Source organism: Marmota monax, unplaced genomic scaffold, assembly GCF_021218885.2.
Source record: "Marmota monax isolate L192 unplaced genomic scaffold, Marmota_monax_Labrador192_F-V1.1 WCK01_AAM20220418_F8-fsc00052, whole genome shotgun sequence".
Lineage (NCBI taxonomy): Eukaryota > Metazoa > Chordata > Mammalia > Rodentia > Sciuridae > Marmota > Marmota monax.
This window is the reverse complement of record NW_026693473.1, coordinates 9,936,037-9,942,104: the sequence shown is the minus strand read 5'-3', so window position 1 is coordinate 9,942,104 and position 6,068 is coordinate 9,936,037. Positions and strand designations below refer to the sequence as shown.

General features: G+C 43.1%; 1 long non-coding RNA gene across 1 annotated transcript; it reads right to left on the bottom strand.

Annotated features, from left to right (window-relative positions):
• Positions 1-437: 437 nt before the first annotated feature.
• On the bottom strand, positions 438-4,892 carry LOC131424674 (uncharacterized). The gene is made up of 3 exons (XR_009228071.1): positions 4,736-4,892; positions 3,527-3,665; positions 438-560 (listed from the first exon to the last, which is right to left on the bottom strand). It is a non-coding gene; the product is annotated as an uncharacterized LOC131424674 (long non-coding RNA).
• Between the last annotated feature and the right edge of the window lie 1,176 nt (positions 4,893-6,068).

Genomic DNA, 6,068 nt, shown 5'->3' with positions numbered 1-6,068 from the left:
AGAGGTACGAGTTGCCGAAAACAGATGCACAGCTGCCTGTTAGGAAGTGTTCTAGAATGCATTCTCTCTTCTTCCTGGCATGGTAGGAGAGCAGAAGTCACCTCAGACAGGTATGACTCTGTGACGAATGGAGCTCACTGCAGCTAAGACCAGCACTGCAGAACAACTAAGTCAGGGTGAAAAGGAAGGGATTTTCCTCTAGGAAAACAAGGGCCCGTTTCCATTACACAGCCTCTGCTGTTATCGCACTGTGACCTGGACAAGTCTCAACTTTCCACCTGTAGTTTTACATCTGTAGGTAATAATGCTACCTCTCTAGGGAATGGACATGTAGTGATTAAACTGAAGAAGGAATGAGGTAGTATCTCCAAACTCCAAAGCACTATTAGATGAGAGGCTTATGGGAACTCGGGACCAAAGTGAACTATTCCACTCACCTGTAACTCCCCTGACAGCCTCCAGTGCCCAGGGCATCATGGCAGGGACGATGGCTTGAGTGCAGGGAGGCTGGACACCCCTTGCTCTGCCTTAGAACATATTGCTTCCCTGGAGGTCTGCTGCTATAAAATAAGGGACTTGACCAGTGAATACTGCAGTTCTGTTTGCTCTAATCTTTCCCCAGCCTGGAGTCTAGAGGCTGGGAAAAAAAGAGCAAGATGGTGTCTGAGAAAATAAATAATAAGTTAAAACCTGGAAAGACCACATGGTGGGTTGTGAAAAGCAGGCCAGCTGAAAATCTAGGTTCTGGATTTTCCATCTCCTTAGAAGAGTTCAGAGATTGTCCTACCCTGCCAGTTTTCCACCCTGACTGTACTATAGATCACCTGGGCGAGTTTGTAAAAACTTCCCTGCCTCACCCAGAACAACTGAAGAAGAAACTGAGGGTGGGGCTCTTCTCTGAGTATATATAAGTATATATATATACTCTTCTCTGAGTTTTTATAAAACTCCCCAGGTGATTCAAACGTGCATTCAGAACTGAGAATCTTTTAACCTTTCAGGATATACAGCTCTTGTCAGAGAGAGGCTGAGGTATAGGTCTTGAACCAAAGTCACTGTTATTTGGTAGCAGGGCAGGGACTATGACCCCCAATCCTTGAAAGGTACCTGTTAGAGTCTGTAAACAAGTCAAAAATAACACCTGGCATTTTGCCAGGGGAATGTTAGAGTTCGTAAACAAGTCTGGATGGTGCCTGGCAAAATGCCTGAGGGAGTGGTTTGAGAAGTAACAAAAACAAGCCATTAAGTGTGGAGATTCCTTATTGGTTGACTGATGTATCTAGTTTATGCTAATTAGATAAGCTCTGTGGAATGTATAAATACTGCTCCTGTCCTGCAATAAACGGCTCCCACTCCTGCTGTATCAACATACACAAGTTATTCGTCACCCCCCGGTTATTTTGCTGCAGCCAGACAGACTGCGGCAGGTACCTAAGAGTGATTTTGAGAAATCACTATTTCTTCCAGCTTTTCTCAATAAAATCCATCCTCAATCCTAAAAGTAGCAATGGAGGGCCATCTCCACACTGGAAGAGAGAGCTGGATCATGTGCTGACTCCGATTTCCTGAGAATCCCCTTCTCTTTCGCAATCCCAATAACACAGAGGCTATCAACAACTTAGTGAGACTCTCAGCACCTTAGTGAAATCCTGTCTCAAAATAACGAATAAAAAGGACTGGGGGGTGTGGCTCAGTGATAAAGTGCCCCGGTTCAATCCTCAGTATCCACATATCCCACTGACAGTTTTTTTTTTTTTCCTAAATCAGTACCAAATAACACACAGGCTAATACTAAACAAAGGGTCCCTAACTCCCAACTAAATACAGCTCCACAAAATATTGAGGGACAACTGATGAAAAATGGCTACAGAAAGGTACACCTACCAAGAAAACCTACTCCTACCTTGGCTCACTTGTCTTCCAAGAAGGATACCTGTGTCTGCCTCAGTGCCTGAGTTCATGTGGCAGAGACCATTTTCTTTCCCCAGTCAACTAGAAATCTTCATTAGGCCTGACTGCAGACTTTGGAGTTCAGAGCAAGGGACAAAACTGGAAGATAGTCTAAGGACCATTTTAAAGACACAAGAGCCACCCTCCCTTCTACCTGTGCCTTCCACGGCTGCAGGACCTCACCTCATCCCTACATTTCCTTTTGAAAACCCACCAAGAACAAGCATAGGGTTTGGGGGCCTTTCTTCTTCTTTTTTTCTGCTCTTTTTCTAGCTGTGATTCAAGATCCTGTAACAGCAGAAAGGTTTCATAGATCAGTAGTAAGTATGTCTGTATTCTGGTTTTAAGTGTCTGACCTTAGATAAATCCCTTAATTCCTATGATCCCATTAACTTGAGAGGCTGAGGCAAGAGGATTCAAGGCCAAATTTAAGGCCAGCCTGGGCAACTTAGGGAGGCCCTATATCAAAATAAAAAATAAAAAGGTCTGGGGATATGGCTCAGTGGTAAAGCACCCCTGATCCAATGCTCAGTACCAAACAACAATAAAAAAAAAAAAAAAGATGTGGGGGGGGGGGATCTGGAGCCCTGTCGACCTGTCAGGGTTATGATGATGCTGATTCTTATTAATTTGTGTGAAAGATCTTCATAAGCTGTACAGACTGCCTGAATGAGGGTATTTATTTGTTTATTTATTTATTTTGCAGGATTGAACCTAGGGCCTTGCTTGTGCTAGGTAAGTGTTCTACCACTGAGCTAAATCACCAGTCCTTTTATTTTTATTTATTTTCATTTAATTTTACATATTTATTTTTGAGACAGGGTCTCACTACGTGGCCCAGGCTGACCTTGAGCTTACAATCCTTTTACTTGAACCTCCCAAGTACTTGGGATTAAAGGCATGCTCCAGTCACTGTGCCTGGTGAGAGAGGGTCTTTATTATTATTTGGATGGGAACACAAATAGCCACAATGATTAATTTTCAGGGAACTGAAATATTCTGCCCAAAGCACCCAGGAGTTGAGAAACAGAGCCAGGGATTCTTTGCCTAAGTCAACAACTGCTGTGGAGCTTTGGAGAAAGTCAGAATCTCCCTTATCATTTCAGAGTGATGCCTCTTGGTATTTGTGGGCTCTCTGAAGGCATAGAATGGCATACAGAGGAAGGTTATGGCATGAATTTGTCCCCTCCTGGGTGGCAGAAACTATCTTGGAGCCAAGGAAGGCCACTTGCACCTGTGTTGTTGCAAAACAAATGGATGATCTTCACAGTTCTCATCTATTGTATCCAGTACCTGCATGATGCCCACAAACATTTATTGAGTGAATTGATTCCTGTATAAAGTAGTGCCCATGCTGAACTACTTATTCTCTTGAGATCTGCAACCTAATAGACAATAGAAGTAATAGACAATAACAGAAGTAATAGACAATACTGAAGACTAAATTAATTTAGGAGAAAAGAAATCACCAAACTAACCTCTTCAATTATAGGTTGATACACATTCATAGTCTATGCTACTGTAACAAAATACCTGAGACTGGATAATTTATAAACAATAGGACTTTATTTCTTACAGTTCTGGAGGCTGGGATGTCCAAGATGGAGATGCTGGCAGGTTTGGTTTCCGTTAAAGGCTCTTCCTCATAGATGGTGCTAGGTGTCCACATGTGATAGAAGGGATGGAAGGGCAAAAGGGATGGATACCACCTTCTCCTGTGGCAGAGGAAATGGAAGGGCAGAATGAGGACTTAGCTAGTTCCCTCCAATCCTTTTTTAAGGACACTGATCCCATTCATGTGGACAACACCCTCAAAGCCTAATCACCCCCTAAATGCCCACCTCTTCCTTCCTTCCTTCCTTCCTTCCTTCCTTCCTTCCTTCCTTCCTTCCACTGAGTATCTAACCCAGGACTTGGTGCATGCTAGGCAAATGTTCTACCACTGAACTACATTCCTACCCCATAATTACTGATCATTTAGGCTTTTAAAGTTCTTATTTATTTTTTACAGTGCTTGGGATCAAATCCAGGGCCTCAGGTGTGCTAGGTGGACACTCTATCATTGAGTTCACCCATAGCCCAGATTAACACTGTTGCTGCTAAATTTCAACATAAATTTTAGAGAAGACACAAATATACCAGCATATATATTCACTGTAGCTAAGGCATAGTTGTTATAGGTATGTTATATACACACACAACAAAAAGAAATAGAAGTCATTCAGTTTTTTTAACTTTACTAGCGAATATTATTAATATGTGCTCCAAAGTATGGGCATTGTTGCAGTCGGAGAATATAAATGAATCACCCACAGTATTATAATTAAGGCGAAAGAATAAATGGTGATGAAGGGTCCAGGGAGGGTTTGAGGCATCAGAGAAAGGGTCCTGGGAGAAGAGTCTAACCAGGGAATTGTAAGCAAATGGAAATTCTAGGGCATGTCATGGTTAAGTCACATTCCTGTTCATTGAACTTTACTATGTGAAAGCTAAATGCTTTACATCCACTATTTCATTTGGTCCTCCTAGTAGGTATTCTTATTCCCATTTTACATCTAAAGGAAATGGAGTTCAGATGGTCACAAAGTTAGTAAACATCAGAAGCAGGATTCAGACACTGATTTGACTTCCAAGTCCTGATGCTTATGTAGTCTGGCATGATGGAATTCATTGCTCAGGAGTGATACAATGGAGAACAAGCTTAAGGAAGACCTTGATATCCCTTTGGTGGCAATAAGGAGATGCCTTGAGGTCCCTCTGGTGGCAATAAGAAGGGTGGACTTACTGTATAGGATAGTATAGGATCAGGGTGAGCAGATCTGCTTGCCTTCAAGCCTTGCTACTCAAAGTGCCATCTGCATATAAGCAGTCTCTGAGTCACCATCAGTTAGTCAGAAATGCAGACTTGTGAGTGTTGGATATGAATGAAAAACTCCAAAATACTGCAGCCTGGGAAAACAGAGTAAAAAAGAAAGCCATACATTGATAGCATTGATCTTTTCCAATGCATTCTTTCCTAGTGACAAGACAAGCCCTGGGGAGGAAATATCCATCCAAGCCTAGACTAGTTTTCTCTGGGAAGAAGCTGAAATACTAATCCTTCCCAAAATAAGTTCTTTCTCAGTAATAGTACAATGAGATCCTGGAAGGATTCAAGACCATCCATCTGGTCCACTGGCTGCTGACCCTGGACCCTCCATTAGACACGCTCTGGCAATAATTAGGTTACCTCAAAGTATAACCTATATAAGCCCAAACTTCCCTTTTGGCCAGTGGCTCAATTTTCTACCAGGAGAGTGGGTCCATCAGAGGTGTGTCACCCCATTCCTGCATACCCTGTTCCTGCATGAAACTTTGTTCCTGAATAAGGAGTTGAGCTGACCCGTGACGTTTGCGTCTGGCCTGATCTTTTTTGTGCTAACAGTGAGCCTCATCCAGACCTACTGAATCCGAATCTACACTTCAACCGTATATTCAGATGACTCTAAAGTACACTGACATTTGACTGGCATCAACCGAAAGGACAAGAGCTCTGCCGGGGATGGGGGTCTCTCTTCCCAGAGACACATACATTTTTTTGATCACAGATCCCTTCGAAATAACCAGAAATACCCCAGAAAAAAAATTCTGATGTATGCCAACTTTACCCCAAAACTCTAGGGGATTCACAAAGCTCTGAAGAGCATCAGGACCCTGGGTGGGTCTGTAAGGAATCCCCAACTCTTAATTCATTAATAATTTAGTTGGTGGAGGGATGATAAGGAGTTGGCAATTAAAGAAAAATGTAAGTCTGAAGCCTTGGGCTGTCATTTCAGAGATCTCTCCAAAGCAGCCAGGGCCAAGGCTCAGTTCCCATCCTCCCCTCCTATCCCCTGGCATTGTTCTCAGTCCCCTGGGATCCCAGCAGATACCCTTGAGGGAGAAAGGAGGCCCACCCCGGCTTCCTCCAGCAGGACAGGGCCTGCCTGTGAGCTTTTCTTTAGTCTCAGAAAAGCCAAAATTAGCCTCACTGTTGTTTCTTTTCTCAGGAGCCTCTAAATTGTATCTCAGGAAAGGATTATTGTGCTCTGGGGACCCTATCTTATCATGGGGTGTGGGAGAGGCGATGAGTGAAAGGA